Source organism: Cololabis saira, chromosome 7, assembly GCF_033807715.1.
Source record: "Cololabis saira isolate AMF1-May2022 chromosome 7, fColSai1.1, whole genome shotgun sequence".
In the NCBI taxonomy this organism is placed as follows: Eukaryota; Metazoa; Chordata; class Actinopteri; order Beloniformes; family Belonidae; genus Cololabis; species Cololabis saira.
The window spans coordinates 34,269,503-34,287,782 of NC_084593.1; the positions used below are offsets into that span (position 1 = coordinate 34,269,503).

Below are 18,280 nucleotides of genomic sequence, written 5' to 3' on the forward strand. Positions count from 1 at the left end.
AAAATAAATAAATAAATAAGGGACACCTCATAATACCCGTCTCCCGTTTTGGCCGGGAAACTTACCATATTTTACCCCTCTTTCCCGGCGTCCTTGTCATTACCCGATGTGAGTCGCTACCCGATTTGAGTCACACATGCGCAGTCGCGTCCAACATCTTTTCAACAGCCTTTTTTCACCACCAAAAATTTTATAGCAAATCCAAATCCAGCTCTATGAATGTAAATGATTGTAATGTAATGTTAAAAATGTGTTAGTTTATACCATTCCCAACTGAAAAAATATGAACATATCTATGCATCTCTCTCTATATATGATCATATCTAAACACACACTATATATATATATATATATATATATATATATATATATATATATATATATATATATAGTGTGTGTTTAGATATGATCATATATATATATATATATATATATATATACTACTCACAATAAGTTAGGGATATTGTGAGAGACTATTTTTATTGTCTAAATTTTTGGGGTAATATTAAACTAATGAAAAAAAATCATTAGTAATATCAAAGGGAACTTTTACTTATTTCATTAAAATTCAGACCAAATAGGAAAAGCAATCATGTAAATAATAATATCCCTAACTTATTTGCGCATATGTGACTCAAATCGGGTAGCGACTCACATCGGGTAATGACAGTCCTCCCGTATTAGTATTTTCCCGTAAATTTTGAAACTGCAAACTGAATTGTCACTAGCCTCGCGAGAACTGCCCCCCCTGCTGTTGCCGGGGTGTCAGTTCTCGCGAGGTTAGTGGCGACAACAGGAGCAAACCGTTCTATAATACATCCATGGAGCAAACCCTATTAATTAAACTAAACTAAACTATTCTATTAATACATCCATGGAGCAAACTCGAAATAACAAATCAAAGATGGATGGATGTGACGACGAGAGAGAAGATATTTTTGCACAAAAAGCGAAAACTTCGTGTTAATATCTCTAAAGATGGGAAACCCAATTTACTTTCCTAAAGATGAGAAGGACAGAAACATGCATCTGGGGTCATCAGTCATGAATGCCAGAGAGCCACATGGCAAGGCAAGTTTATTTATATAGCACAATTCAACACAAGGTAATTCAAAGTGCTTTACATCAACATTAAAAGCGGCAAGACATAATTAGACAGTAAATAACAAATAAAATGAAATAAAATTATGAGAAAAGAAGGAAAAATAATAAAAAGCACAAGTTGCTGATTTAAGAGTAACAAATAAATGAAATAAAATGATAAGAAAAGAGGTAAAATAATAAAAAGCACAAGTTGTTAAAAAGTAAGGGCAGTAGAGTACAGCAGGTAAATATTTAATTTAAGAGTACACTTCAGTAAACAGTAATGTTTTTATTCTGATTTAAAGGAGCTGACAGTTGGAGCAGACCTCAGGTCTACAGGAAGTTTATTCCACCGTCATCATTATTCAGATCAATATAATTTAAGACTTTGATGAGTACAGACTCATTGCTGTGGTGTGGCCGAAATCCAGACTGAAATGCGTTAAAAAGATTGTTTTGCATCATAAAAGCATGGATTTGCTTCAAAACGACCTTTTCAATGATTTTCCCCAGAAATGGCAGATTTGACAGATTTTAACATGAGTGAAAATGGCAAAATTAAAAGAAAATGTAAACGTTTCACTTCACAAGGAAGATTGAACAATAATTTAGGCTTTTTTACCATTTATAATATTATATCATCGTAACTAACGTTACTTACATGTAACGTTATTACAGCAGGAACTGGTACTGGTGCTGTTTGTTTTTCTTCACATTTTAAAGGTTTCCCAGTGATACAGGCTTGAGGAGGCGATGGGAAGTTGCTATTAGAGGGGAGGGTTTTGGTGCAACTGAATCCTCAAAGCTCTGTAGTGAGCACTTCAAACCTGGTGATTTTGACGGGACGGGTCAGACTGTCAGGCTGAGAGAGGGTGCAACCCCATCTGTCCTCAACTTCCCATCTCATCACCAAAGAGGAAGTGTATTTTTACTCTACCAGTACATGCTAACAGAGATGTCTATGATTCATATGTAAAACAAAAGTTAGTATTGTAGGGTCCAACCCCAAAACCTGAGGTGAACCCGAGTAGCCAACCACAAACAGGCAGGAGACCAAACAATTGAAATAAAGAGCCAGATGGCTGTTTATTAAGGTGAAGGGGAAAAAACTGACTCAGGGGTTGATCCGGAGGGGAAGGCAGAGGAAACGGGGGAGCGATGGTTGGGGGGTCCAGGAGACCAGGGTCAGTCGTGAGTTGGCAGCTGGGGGGGGGGGTCACGGAGATCCACGAGAATGGCTGCGAGGGGAACAGAGGCGTCGAGGAGGGTTCCAGGGAGGCAATGAAGACACAGGAACAAAAAGCCTTGGGACAAAAAACAAAGAGGGATTAATGTAAGCACGACACAAAGGTTCAAACTCGAGGGCTGAAAAAAGCTAGAGAAAGTTTCTCGAAGGGCCTGATTTAGTTACCGCATGGGTTCAGTACAATCAAGCACTGAGTGAAGGTCCAGGTCTTCTTTTAAGCCTGGGCTGGCGATTAGTGGCAGCTGAGGGCCAGCAGCACCTGTGCTGCTGGCTCTCCCAGCCAGAGGAGGAGGACTCCTAACAAGTATCACTTTTCTAAACATGTTTTTTACCGTTAGTTCTTTCTGCATGTTTAGGAATTAGTGATGTATTGTGTATTAAATTACACTGTGTGGGATACTAAAATTTTTTCAAGTGTTTTTAATGAAGTTGTTTTTAAGTATTGCATTTCTTATATTTTTAGCCTGTAGTGAAAAGAAATACAAAAACTTCAAGCTGAAGAGAGCCTACCAGTGGACCTTTCTCAGCATTTCCCTGAAAGTGAACCTCAGCCCAATGATGTGAGTATTTGTAGGCTATTTGATATGTCCCATACAGCTGTGAGCATCATGACTCTGGTCATATCAAAATCTCTCCTTTGCTTTCTGCAACTCTTTTCAGACATACTCACATATACACTTTTTATATGTTATAAATAAATAAATACACTTGTGAAGTGAACACATACACACCCCTTTCACTGAAACTCTCTCTCTCACACACACACGCACCCTTTCTCTCTTTCTCACACTCATGGTGCTGGCAGTGATATTATGGGTATGAAATTAAGAATGTGTTCCTGCACATATGCTGTGCTATGCACCAAAGAACTGTGAGTGGTATGATATCAGAATCAGAATCAGAATCAGAATCATCTTTATTGGCCAGGTTCGAACTTTGTCCAACAAGGAATTTGACTCCGGTAATTTCGCTCTTTGGTGATAAAATAAAATAAACAATAAAACAAATGTGGTATTTCTATGATACAGAATAAACAGTATAAACATTTAAGGTGCAGTTTGAGGTAGAGAGAGAAAAGAAAAGAAAAAGGGACAGTTCTGAATAAAAATAAACATAACCTATTTACAATTTTACATGGCGATTATACAAAAAAAATACAAAAGATTATACAAATTATACAAAGAAATACAAAGAAATACACAGTGAGGGGTGCAGCCGAGTGAGGCAGACATGGTTGTCAAGGAAGGTGCTAGATGATTTTTTTTTTCCACGTGATTGGTTACTCTGAGACTCTATTATTTGTGGGAGTTCATCAGAGCAACCGCTTGGGGGAAGAAACTGTCCCTGTGTCTCGAATTAACATCACTGAAAATATTTTCATCCTTCTTTCTACTAGGACCACTCCTATGCATTGCCCAATTCTCCTACTCGCCTAAAGGCCAGACTCAGTGAAGCTTTGGCTAGAGTGGAGAGTCTAGAGCGGGAGAAGAAAAATGCAAAGGCCTGAGAAAGGAGAGCAAAGAAAACCGTAAAGAGTCTTCTGGAAGATCTGAAGAAAAAGAACCTTATAAATGAGGAGTTGAAAGCAAGGCTTGACTTCCACTCAGGTAAAATAAATTGATAATACAACCTTGAATTTTATGTTGTTTACACTCTTTGTCAGAAAGGAACTTATTAACTAGTTTGTATTAACTGAATTTCAGATCTTCAGATAGACCTCTTTTCAAAGCGGGGCCATGAATACAGGAAGGACCAGAGAGAGTTTGCCCTCACACTGCACCTCCATGGTCCGAAAGCATACAGCTACCTGAGGGATTCTCTACATCTTCCCCTGCCACATCCACATACATTGCAACGGTGTAGTACATGTTTTTTTTATTACACGTTTTAAACATATTACCTTACTTACCTTTTATAGCCTACCTGTTAAAATACATAAAAAACTTCAGCCCTACATAATGTACAACAAACAGGGAACTGATGTAGAAGTTTTGAGTGTGTATGTGCTATTTTCCCTATTTTTTGAAAGTCTTGGAAAAAAGAACAATCTTAGAAAAAATGAAAAAGTGGCCAAAATAGGGATCCAAGGGTTAAAGCACTTAAATAGCTTTTTATTTTCTTTTTGTAAAGGTGGATGCAATCAGTGGATGGCAAGCCTGGGCTCAACACAATGATGTTGGACATGTTGCAGAGAAAACGTGAAGAAGACCTTGCTAAATATGGCTCTGTGGCCCTCATGTTGGATGCCATGGCTATCAAAAAACATATCCAGTGCAACTCCTACACCCAGAAAATGTCTGGATATGGGGAATGGCATGGATGAGACTGATGTAGCCACGGAGGTGCTTGTTTTTATGGTGGTAGGCATACAAGGTCATTGGAAAGCTCCAATTGCCTACTACCTCACAAAGTCTCCGTCACCAGACACACAGAAGGTCCTGGTTGTCCGTGCTCTGGAGGAATTGCATGCGCTGATAAGAGCTGCAGATCAGCTGCTCTTCTCTGGTCTCAGCTCTGAAGTCCAACCCCTTCCATCTGAAACTTCTGGACCTGAGTCTGAACAACCTGCAGGATGCAGATGTGGAGCAGCTGTCTGATCTGGTGGAGAGTCCAGACTACCAGCTGCTCACTCTCAGGTCAGTGGAGGTCGGAGTCGGTCCTGCTGCTTCCAGCAGTTTTCTACTAAAACCAGTTGGTATCAGAGCAAAGATCCAGTGTTTCCAATGAAGCTGCAGCTTCCCAGCGGCTGCTTTCCTCATGAAGCTGTGAGAGGAGGATGGTGACAGGCTTCAGGATCAGATGATCCAGATGTGTGTCGTAGACCAGTGTTGTGCTTGTGTTCATGTGTCCAGAAATAAAGGCGTATTCCAGCTGACGGCCTTCCAGGATGTACAGGCTCCACTGCAGCTCTGAACACCTGAAGTCCTGGATGTGCTGCATCACTGACTGACAGCTGATGGAGGAGTCTCTGCAAACACTCGTTTAGCTCCTCTCTTCGTTCTTCTTCCCTCTTCAGGTGGAGAGAGTGACCAGGACGGTGTTTGTGCTGAGACAGGATGAGTTGTGTCCTGATGGTCCTCGGGGGTTGAAGCAGCACCAGTTTGTGGGGACAGACTCTGACTGGACCGTGATGATGATGAAGATGACGTACATAGTTTCTGAATAGGAACAGAATAAAAACATACTATTCACAGGTTCTTGCCCATCAGCTGATTATTTAAGTTCATTGAATAAAAGGAAGGAAAATCTAAGTTTTTTTCTTGAGCTAGATTTTACCATTTCTTATTTTTATCTAAGTCTAAAATTGAAATATGCATAACAAGACAGTTTTTTGTGTTAGATTAAAAGAAGAAAAACAAAATAAAACGTCACTTTTTACTTTGTGATTGACAATAATAAATAGATAGAATGACACACAGATTTGCGACAAACCCTCGCCAACGTTTTTGAAACACGTCACTGCCATTAAATTTAAAATAGGCTAATTGTATTCTTTGATATGGCAAAATCTGTGTTTCAACATCTGATGTGTCATTTATCAGATATGTCATTTATTATCACTAAATCTGTCTATTACCACCTGAAAAACGTTGCTAGAATTAAGGGGATTCTGTCTAAACAAGACATGGAAAAACGTATTCATGCATTCATTTTCAGTAGGTTGGATTATTGCAATGACATATTTACAGGCCTGAACAAGAAATCTATCAGGCAGCTGCAGCTGATCCAGAACGCTGCTGCCAGAGTCCTTACAAACACCAGGAAACTGGACCATATCACACCGGTCATGAAATCACTACACTGGCTTCCAGTGAGTCAAAGGATAGAGTTTAAAATCTTACTGCTGGTCTACAAAGACCTGAATGGTCTTGGACCAAAATACATGCTGGATCTGTTAGTTCCTATGAAGCTCCCAGACCCCTGAGGTTCATCTGGATCTGGTTTGTTGTGGTTCCCAAGAACCAGAACCAAGCAAGGTGAGGCAGCGTTCAGTTATTCTGCTCCTCACCGGTGGAACAAACTTCCTGTAGACCTGAGGTCTGCTCCAACTGTCAGCTTCTTTAAATCAGGCCTAAAAACATTACTGTTTACTGAAGTGTACTCTTAAATTAAATATTTACCTGCTGTACTTTACTGCCCGTACCTTTTAACAACTTGTGCTTTTTATTATTTTACCTCATCATTTTATTGGTTATTTACTTTTTAATTGTGTGTTGCTGCTTTTAAAGGAGCTGTATGTAAGAGCAATAATAAAACGAATCATAAAATGACCCCGATATGTCAACAGACATTTAAAAATCATGTTCATTTCAAATACTTATGTCACTGACAACAGCACTCAAGCCAGGATATTCCAGTTTAAAAAGAGGAGTTGCAGCCCTCAACTGATGTTTATGTTGTCATTTTTTGTTTTGGCCTGAAGCTCCACCCTCCACCTATCTCCCAATCACAAAGTCAGTATTGTTTCTGAAGCTCCACCCTCCACCTATCTCCCAATCACCAAGTCAGTATTGTTTCTGAAGCTCCACCCTCCACCTATCTCCCAATCACCAAGTCAGTATTGTTTCGTCATCCGGGTTGCCAGCTCGGCTCTAATTATGGCAGCCATGGCAGCCTACGTTCCTGCTGCATTCTGCAGCCTACCTGGCAACCTCTGGTCGGGGGGAGGAGGGGGAGGGTCCACGCCGCTCAACAATATTTTGAAAGTGACTGCAGTACCAGTTTTGGCCATTTCTTACAGACGGCTCCTTTAATGTTGATGTAAAGCACTTTGAATTACCTTGTGTTGAATTACATACATACATAAATACATAAATACAAATAAACTTGCCTTGCCTATATTCGATTAGGAATAAAATGTGTGAACTAGATCAGCCAATCATTGCATTCTGTTTTTGTTTCATTTCAAACAGAGCAGTGGTTAAAACAGTGTCGACAACTTTTGTTCTCGCCGCCAGAGCGGTCACGTGGTTCATGTAAGCCCGAAAGTTCCAAAACAAAGCAGCGCTGTCATGTTAATAACGTGTTAATAATAGTCTATGGGACAGACAGCAGTGAGCTTTTGAACGGTAAATATTAAAATAATCCGTACACAGGTAGGCTACATTTACAACTCATAATACATCAATGTCAGTTACGTGTATTGAATGGCTGGATGACAACTAAAAGCGTAATTAGACAAGCTTTTCTGTGAGAAAAGCAAGACAAGCAGATGATGACATATGCTTTTAAATCAAAAAGTGACTCAGAAAAGGGTGGTCACTTTGTTCCCATTCCTGGAGGTGGAGAAGGCATACCTTTAGGAACAGCAAACCCTGCAAGAAAACATGACTCGCATACACAACTAATAAAAGGAACAGCCACAAAATTATTTTGCTGCTCATGTAATTTATAGCTACCCCACTTGTGGAGTCTATTGACAGCAGAAACTTCACAAGGCTCTTTCAGGATTACCTTTAAAATAATTAAACTCAACATCCCATATAAACATGTAATTTTTATTTTAAATCAGAGGTTAAGGGCCAATCCCAATTCTCCTTCACTCGCCCTTCTTTTCTCCACTCGCACTTCTTTTCTTCCCTAACCCCTAAAAAAGAAGGGGGATATTTTAGGGCACTTGAGATCTAGGGCACTTGGCCCAGGTGCCTGTCCCATTTCTCCTACTCCCCCTCGTTTTCATCCCTAACCTGATCAGGAAGCAGAGAGCCAAAAGCTGTTTTAATTTCAGCTGTAGCGCTGTTAATATGGCACTTTATTAAGTTTTAATATTTTTTCAGGCATAAAGGTAACCTTAAGATCTGCAACCTGGGCTCAGTTTATCCAAATAACGCCTGTTAAGAAATTTGACCCGATGTTTTCGGAGATGAGAAGAGCCACCGGCCCCCGGGGAGCAGCCTCAGCTCACAGCCCGAGATCAGACGTGTCCGCCGGGTCAAGCTGCTGCGTCGCCCCAGGAGAGAAACTCTCTCTGGGACGCAGCTCTGTTGAGAATTACACCGGCTGAAATAAATAATTTAGGAAGATGTTGGTTTAATAGATGAAATCTAACAGTTGTAGCTACGCCTGTTAAGAAATTTGCTCCGAAATTTAGAGATTTCTGTCTGCCGGCTCCGGAGTTTGGGTCTGCGTACATCGACGCAGACCTTACGGCGTAGGTTACGTAACCTATGCCGTAGGCTCTGCGTTGGTGTAACGCGGAACCATAAATCCTTTTATTCTGCCGTGATGATCGTCAACTTTATCTGAAAGTGTTTAAATTACCCAGATAACAGCTGGATTACTTTGTGGTTTCTGAAGACTATTATATCAGAAACATCCAAAACAAATCTGACGAGTCACAGGATTATTTCTCTCTATTTCTCTGAGACGAGTCTGCCTGTTTGCCTTCGGTCGGCGAGTCAAATCGACGCAGAGCCTACGGCAAAAGCATTCTGGGACATTTTCATACCCCCTCGCTCGCCAAGTCAGCATCTGAAATCCCTCGATGTGAAGGGGCTATTCTCAGCCCCTAGCCCTCGTTATGCCCCCTCCCCTAGGTGAAAAGAGGAATTGGGACACCACTACCTTCACGGGAACGCGCAAAAGTTAGGGTTAGTGAAGAAAACGAGGGCGAGGGGGAGTATTGGGACCTGTAGCGGAGCAGGCGGGGGGGCAGGGGGGGCGGCCGCCCCGGGCCCACTGCTCCGGGGGGGCCCACTCCGAAGAGGAAAAAAAAAAAAAAAGTGTTCTGAATAAAATAAGGAAAGTTGGACTGTATAACACTTGCGTTCATAAGGATAAAGTTGTTTAAAAAATAAAAATGAAACAAATAGTCCCTTCTCCCCGTGTGTGTCTGCCTGTCATGCACGGGTTCGCACGCGCATCTGTTTAAGGCGGATTTATGGTTCCGCGTTACACCAACACAGAACCTACGGCGTAGGGTGCGCGTCGCCGCGTAACCTACGCCGTAGCAATGCGTCGAGCCAGTTGTCGCATAAGAGCCTTAACTCATGCTGAGTTTCAGCAGCTGAAGTTGATTAAAAACTCTCTCCGGGCTGCATGGATGGGGCCAGACTACCAAACCTCACCTTCCTCTCAATCGAGAGGGACATCGCCGTTGATGAGAGCAAGTTTATTGTGACCAAAAAGACGATTCATTAAGAAATCCAGTGCTGAGGTTGCCAGATCTGACAGGTTCCAGCCCAAATGCAACGTAAAACCCACCGAAATAATGAAAAACCAGCCCGAATCTTACATTCTCTTGTTAAAACCATAAATTATTAAATGCATAATACATTTCATCTTCACATTACTAAATAACCTAAAAAAAAGTTCAGGCTCCAAACAAAAACTACAATAAAATGGAGCAGATTAAAGCAAATATATTATCAGTGAGTTTATTGTGTAAATTTCTACTTTTCTCTGCCATAATGGAAGCTTTTTTTTTTGTTAATAATTTCTCCTAAATATTTAGTAAAACCCAGGAAAAGCAGCCCAAATATATATATTTTTTAGCCCAATTGGGCTGAAACCTGCCCAACCTGGCAACCTCACCTTGCTCTCAATCCAGAGGGACTTCGCCTTTGATAAGAGCAAAGTGATTGAAAGGTGAAGAACCGGCTGATGAGATAAAAAAGTCGAAATTATGAGATAGAAAGTCGAAATGATGACTTTTTCTCATAATTATGACTTACCGTGGGGATATTTTTATTTTTAAGGCTAAGATTTCATCTTATTTTTTTGTTTTACTGGCGGAAATGAGCTTCCATAGACATCACTGATGTCATTTGATTTTTATCTCCAGTTTGATACTTATATCTTAAAGTCTGCATTAGGCTTATAATTAGGTTTGACATAACTGGTAAATCCATGGTGCTGAAACCTCATTTGAATGGTTCTGACCGTGTCGCTGCTGCTGTTGGAATTGTGGTTGGTTGGGCCTGATCTGTGGCATTTTTAGCGATTATGTTCTAACAGGGATGTTTAGGCCACAAGGGCCCATCTAGAATGCTTCGCCCCCCCTAGGCTGGGACCCCTGCTCCGCCCCTGATTGGGACGCAGCCTTACAATATAATTAATTCAGTGGTAACCGGTGATCTACTGCCGCAGTGTTTAAACCACTGTGCAATGTTTTGGCCTATGATTTTGGTATGAATTTAAATGAATGAATGAATTTAAAAATTGAAAAAAAAATCATATTTAACATAAAAAGCGCCTCCGATATAATAACTACACATAATGACTTAAAATTGGTTGGTATTTCATCGCCTTACCTCTGGAGTTTCTCGACGTGCTGCCACTGAAATCAACGGGATTCAACGCGATCAACGCCATCAGCCAATGAGCTACTTTATTACAGACTCAAAAGGTTCCAGGAATTGTAGCTTTTTTTTTTTTTTTACTTTTATATTTGTTTTTTTTTTTTTTGTTTTTTTTTTTAATTGAACACAATTTTTCAAACAAGAAAAACACACTTTATACAAACTGCTAGTAGAGGAAATATAATAAGAAAAAAGAACATTTGGGAGGTTGCATAAACAAGAGACATATAAACAAAAATTAGATAGACAAGTAAAGTTAATACAAAGGAACACTAAGGCATTTTAAGGCATTTAGCATCGACATTTCAGAAAGAGACTTAAAATGGAAGTGCGGTTTACAACAGAGTCCTATGGAAGTGTCGCCACTCTGTTTTATCCACTGCTCTGATTTCAAACGGCCCACCAACTCTTTGGGGTTTTCTGGGTGTGTGTGCGCGCGCACTGCCATCTGCATCACGTGGTGCTGCTAACGGCCGCTAGGGGGAGCTAGAGTCCAACCACTAACGACTGAGAAGTTCACGTTTCTCCTGTTTTGAAGAATCATATCGTCATTTTCGGTAAGTTGGCATTGTAAATGTTTGTAATACAAACATTTTTGTAATACAAACATTTACTATTACATTTTTTAAAAAACCTTATATTTCATGTTTATTTTAATATAAATGTACTTTTATTGTCTGAGTGGAAGTGTGGTTGATTTTTATGTTTTGAGGAGCTGCTGGACAGTTGAATTTCCCTTGGGGGATCAATAAAGATCGATCGATCTATCTATCTATCTATCTATCTATCTATCTATCTATCTATCTATCTATCTATCTATCTATCTATCTATCTATCTATCTATCTATCTATCTATCTATCTATCTATCTATCTATCTATCTATCTATCTATCTATCTATCTATCTATCTATCTATCTATCTATCTATCTATCTATCTATCTATCATTGTGAATGAGAGACATAGCATAAGAGTTTATTCCATCTGTAGTGTTTACAACATACATTTGGGCGATAGATTCTAGGAAATTAAAGGAAAGTAAAGGAAAAAGTCTTGACGTTGGCGGGAGTTACGACCGTTAAGCCTGATTTATGGTCCGCGTTACAGTAAATAGACGGCGTAGCCTACGGCGTAGGGTACGCGGCGACGCGCTCCGTACGAGCCGCCATCTTGGGGCGGGCACCCGCTCAACTCAGTGTGGCCGCCATCTTGGAGCGGGCAACCGCTCCACTCTGTCATCTGTCTGGCTGCGCAGTTGAGTGTCAGCGCATTTAGTCAGTCACAGAATACTACACTGATTTGGAGTATTTTAATATTCATAGTAGGCTTAACAGTAAAAAAATATTCTGGCATGTGAGTAAGATAAGTAGGCTATTTTGCAAGACACAATATATGTGTATATATACTGTATTTATATATATGTATATATATATAAATATATATATATATATATATATATATATATATATATATATATATATATATATATAGGACTCTTTTCAAACCACACTGGGACGGTTTAGTAAAGACAGGAGGGAATGTTTTCTCCTCGCACGCCACGCCGATGCAGCTCCAACTGCCGCTCAGTGCGACACGCGTGCGCGCGCCGCCGAGCCGAGCTCTCTTCCAGAGCTGAGAAACGTCACCTAGTGTTGCTTAAATGTGGCCACATGAAATCAATCACTATCATAGAAACAAAGTAAAACAAGACTATATGACGTCATATTTCTAAAAGTAAGTGAAAGTGATGCAAAGTAAAGGAGGAGAGGATGAAACATTGCAGTCCCTACACCTACAATAGTCTTAATATAAAAGGTGCTCTAAAGCAGTGATTCTTAACCATACTTGGGCCGCGAGCGCCACCTAGTGGGCCGCAAAAAAATTCAGTTTTGTACATGTGGGCCACGGGGGCCGCGGGACTGCATAGCAACTCCCGACCAAATGAGGAGAAGATACTCAGCTAGCTCTAGGTGTAATAGTAAGAGAAATGGTGTGTATTTACAGAGTAAATCCTTCATTTTGCACAGAGTACGTTTAGATCCGCCAGGATCAGGGATCGATTACTTTGGTCTGCGCCCACCAACGGGGAGCGAGCGAGCGCGGCGTGATCATTTATCCTGACGCGTCCCCGCGGCCGGGGAGGTCGGTGCCGCTCGGGCTTGCGGGCTCCGTTGTTTACTGCTGAAGGATTGTACATGTAGATGCGTGGGCTGACGTGTCTGCTGGATTGGACTGCTGTTCTGGCTTTCGCAAAAGCATCGGAAAGACTTGGCTGCTCCGCAGCCAGAGAGCTGCGGGCTCCGGCCGTCTCAGCTGATCAGGCTCGGATGAAACCTGACGCGCTGAGTCCTCTGACAACTGATTAATGTAATATCTTAAATAAAGTACAATCAAACTAAGTTTTGTTCCCGCTCTATTTTTAAATATGCACACTTGTATGCTTGTGTGTGTTGTTGTAAGGCGGCGCTCCGTGTGTGTTGACGGGGCCTTTCCACACGGCGCGCTGTGTGTGTGTTTTACAGAAATGACACACAAAACTGAGGGTGCGTCTTTCCACACGGCGCCCGTATGGTCGTCAAAATACGGTAATTAGCTTGACTATATACAGAGATGAGAAGCGTAACAGGTGGAAAGGAAAGTTCAACCCGGAATGGACAGATTCATCCTTGTTCAGTCTTCCCACTGGGACAAAACCAGTGTCTCATACTGTACGTTCAGAGACCGTGGCGTTCAAAGTGCGAAAGTGAAACGCCACTGAAACAAAACACAACGTTTTTCATCAAACATATCCACTGAAGTCTGAACTGAAGTCACAGAAAATAAATTGACCATCTTAAAACATCCTGCCCATATTTGGGTCCAGATACAGCTGTGAAGCAGCTTTCTCCACAATGAACATAATTAAAACTAAATATCGTTCCAGGCTCACCAATGTTCATATTCATTTATTATAAAAATGTGTTGAGACAATTAACAAAGAAAACGGGAAATTCAAACTGCTGGTAGAGAAATAAAATAAGATAGCATTTGAAAAATAAAATAAAATGTAAGTGGCAAATATGTACTTTTTTTAATATAACAGTCAGATGCAGATGTTGATACAACTATGAGGCTACTTGAATATATACATATATATATACAGTATATATATATATATATATATATATATATATATATATATATATGTGTATGTATATATATATATATATATGTATATATGTATATATGTATATATGTATATATATATATATACATATATATATATACAGTATATATATATATTAGGGGTGTAACGGTACACAAAAATCTCGGTTCGGTACGTACCTCGGTTTGGAGGTCGTGGTTCGGTTCATTTTCGGTACAGTAAGAAAACAAAATGCAAAATATAAACGTGCTAGTTGTGTATTACACACACAAAATTGGCTCTACGTGTGCTGGCGCTAGGACCCCGCGGATGCATGGTGTGTCGTCGGGCGGTGTTTTCCTTCATGCTTCCCTGCAGCGTCACTTGCAAACACAAACACACGTACCTTGCAGAAACATTTCTTTATATCATGTTGTCTGTCGCCCGCGATATTTCTTCTTTTTTGGCCGGCGCCATAGTTGGCTGGCTACAAACTCTATACATGCCATAATGTATAATAATATGCCCGCGCTCTCAGCAGCGGTACTCGCATCGTTAAGGCTGATTTATGGTTCCGCGTTACACCAACGCAGATCCTACGGCGTAGGGTACGCAGCGAGCGGCCGTACGGTGCACGTCGCTGCGTACCTTACGGCGTAGGCTCTACGTCGATATGTTCGTCAACTCGTTCGGTACGCTTCCGTTCCGAACCGAACACGCTATACTGAACGGTTCAATACAAATACATATACCGTTACACCCCTAATATATATATATAAAAAAATGATGTTCTGGACATTCGCTTGAGTAAATTTTCTCTAAATGGACCTCTTAAAGTTTTAGTTGAATACCCCTGCTATACAGTGTTAATATTTAATGGGCCCCGGGCCACTCTGTACTGAAAAAATTGGGCCCCAAGGTCAGAAAGGTTAAGAACCCCTGCTCTAAAGGGCCTCCTGCTCAGAGCAGCTCATCCTGGTAAAACCGGGACCAGAAGATGTTCTTAGCAGATGTTCTTCAAATGGGGAGTCAGACAGATGCAACGTGCACTTTCTGTTTTGAAATGACACTTTTTATGTTTGTGCCACTCACTGCTTAGTAAATGTTTAATAAATACAGTTTTGGTAAATTTGACTTATTCCCACTTTTTGCATGAAAGTTTGAAATTGGTATATATTAATGCAGTATGAACAAGAATGTTTTAATGTAGACATATAGAATCAGTGCAGTCCCTACACCTACAATAGTCTTAATATAAAAGGTGCTCTAAAGCAGTGATTCTTAACCATAGGGCGCTCGCGGCCCACACTTGGGCCGCGAGCGCCACCTAATGGGCCGCAAAAAAAATTCAGTTTTGTACATGTGGGCCACGGGTGCATCAGTGCAAATTCGGTGCATGTTTGCAATCCAAGTCTAATTTCTCAGCGTGAGAAATGCCATGTGTGGCGTGAGAGCGTGGGAACTTGTTGAAATGCCTGACTCTCAGGCTCAATGCATAACACTTTGAGAACCCTGTTATTTCATTTGCAGCCATTTTCTTGTTTTTTTTCTTCTCGTTCAGACTGGATTGGTGGAGTCACGTGATTAAACGCAGGGCTCCAGACTGCGACCAAATGCTCGCATTTTGCGACCAAAATTTGAGTATGTGCGACTGAATTTCATGTCCACTCGCACACGTGCGACCAGTAAATTTGCCAGTGTTTTTTTTTTTTTTTTTACACGTTAAACGTGGAAGGAGTGCCTCAATGAACCCCCATATTTGCAGGCCAATGAGTGTGAAAGGGAATGAGTTGGGGGATCTATTTATTTATTTATTTATTTTTTTTTTTTCGTTTAATTTCACCAGCTCAAAGCAGGTATTACGCCCGGACGACATTTAATGCGACACAACTCGCTGCCGCCGCGGCGCGCACATAAAGTTAGAAGAAAGAGGCGGCGGGTATGTTTGGTTTTAGTAACATCATGCTCAGGCCATGAGTCTGCAATGGCCCAGACGGGAGACACATGTAGCTCAGTGCTTAACTTTTATTTTTAATCCACTCTATATTCTTCTGGTTGTTCTCCGATATGTCCCCCCTCTAAAGCCTGATTTATGGTTCCGCCTTAAATCGACGCAGAGCTCTGCGTTGTTGTAACGCGGAACCATAAATCAGCCTTCACCCGGTACATACATAGGTTTCTCTAAACATCTGTCCCCGCTACAGTTTTAACTAAAAGAAAATGTGCTCCAATACAGCAGGTCTCATAATTTTATTTTGAACACTGCTTAAAATTTGCTTGACACAAATGAAAGTTAAATTTTAACACGTGGGAAAAACACCTAACCTTTTAAGTGATGTGTGTTGTCAGGTGTAATGGCATTTTTAGGTTAGACATAAGAATATTTCTTGGTAAGATCCTTAGTTATTTGAGTGAAGGCAGTGAATTTGGTCGACTGGTGTAAGTTCAGGGTTTTAGTAAAGACACAAGTAGGGAAATGTTATTGGCCAGTACCCCCAATATTTGTACATTTGTTAAGTACTGTGTTTAACAGTTACATTCATGGCTGAAAGGTTACTAAGCACTTTGTTACCAAGCACTTTTTTTATCATGTGAATGTATGTTTTTTTTATATATAATGACAGCAATGGTGCTGTCAGTTTACTTTATGTTGCGGCATCTTTAAAAATGCACAATAAAATGTAACACTGCATTTGAAACAGCACATTGTGGTAATTCATTAATCTATTATGAAATACGTATTACTAATACACTGAAATGTAGTAGAAATGTAAACATTTGGTTAGCGTGTCGATAAACGATGTGCGCTCCTAAAATTTCTGATTGTGCCCCTAAAAATTTTCAGTTAGGGGCTACTGTGCTCCTAGTGAAAAAAGTTAGTCTGGAGCCCTGAAACGCACACAGTGTACACTGTCTTAAAGGGGAAAGAAAATAGCTTATTTTTCATCAAATCACAGAATTTACCAACATGGGCAAATTGACGACAGTCATCGCAGTGAATTTATGTATCTAATTTTTTGGTTTATCGCCCGGGCCTACACCAAATCAAAGAAACTGCTTTAAAATGTTGTAATTCCTCACGTGTGCAAATGTTTGGTCATTTTCTCCAGAACCTTAGATTGTTGTTATTTTCTGATATGCTTATGATGATAAGTTGAGTTTTATGTGAACAGCAAAGGCACTTTTTATAGTATTATTGACCCAGGAATGTGGGGGGACCTGGGCTGCTGGCAGCGTTAATATTATATTATATATTGATACATATTGATATATTTCTATAAAATACTTCACAGGTAAAGAATGAAGAGGCATGTGACGTTCCCGCAGCAGCCGGTCATGGAGGTTCCCCAGGTGAGTCCTGATCACACACACGAATGAACAGACCGAGTTTGTGATTTATAGACATGTGCAAAGGTTAGTCGGCCTCCATTTTTCAGGAATCACAAACTTTAAGAGTTTGTATGTTTTTGAAAAGGGGCGGTTATACGTGACGGGGACGAGCTGTCGAGCTGCAGCAGCCAGTTACAAGCTTGGAACGTGCAAGCGCATGTCGTCAGGAGATTAATTAACTGAAACATCTGTCGGTTGAGCGATGACTGAAAAACCTCTGAATCCAGCTCACACGTTTGATCGGTGGATTAAACCCCCACCAGCAGCATCAGCACTGCCCCTTCCCACAAGCACCGACACAACTAGGGTTGCGTTGACGTGTCGTCGGGCGGGGGTTTTCGCGGGGCGGTGTCCGGCCGGTGGGGGGGATCGGGTACGACGGTTGGCCGCGGCGACTCTGGACGCGCACTGGGCCCTTTTCGCGGATCTCCCCAGCTGCGGCGCCCGTCGGGGACCCCCGGCGGGTCGCCTCGGCTGGCGCCTAGCAGCTGACTTAGAACTGGTGTGGACCAGGGGAATCCGACTGTTTAATTAAAACAAAGCATTGCGAAGGCCCACGGGGGTTTTGACGCGATGTGATTTCGAAAAACCTTCCTCTAAACAATAACATCATCATCTCTTTGTCTGCACTAACACCATCATTGATTGTCCATGAAACAGTCCAGGATGCTTTCATCACCTTGGCCAAAGCCTTGCCAAATGCAGTGACATCAGAGCAGCCGGTAAACTGGATGAAGAAGTGCAGCTTACCAGGTTGACTCAGATCTAGGAGAACAGGCCAAAGGCTTTAATGAGAGTACTGCACCAATTGATGTGGACTATAAATTAAAAGCAAACTGACAATAATAAAACTGCTCAAAATCACCTTCCTCCTATAAAATGCTATTGGTCTCGAGTATTTAAATAGTAGAGTTGTCCCGATCCGATCACGTGATCAGAAATCGGGGCCGATCACGTGATTGCAGACTCGATCCGGACTCGGACGTTATGAGCCGATCAGGAATCGGATATATATATATCAGGGTTTCCGTTGTCCGGTAATTGCCGGACTTTGTCCGGTAAAATATGCCGAAGTCCGGTATTTTATAATCTCTCCGGTCAAAATTTCCGGTGAAAATACTCACTGGCGCCGACATCC

At 41.1% G+C, this 18,280-nt stretch overlaps 1 pseudogene; it reads left to right on the forward strand.

The window, feature by feature from the left end:
- Positions 1-5,389, forward strand: part of LOC133447386 (THAP domain-containing protein 6-like) — a 44,269-nt pseudogene extending 38,880 nt beyond the window's left edge.
- Positions 5,390-18,280: the final 12,891 nt, after the last annotated feature.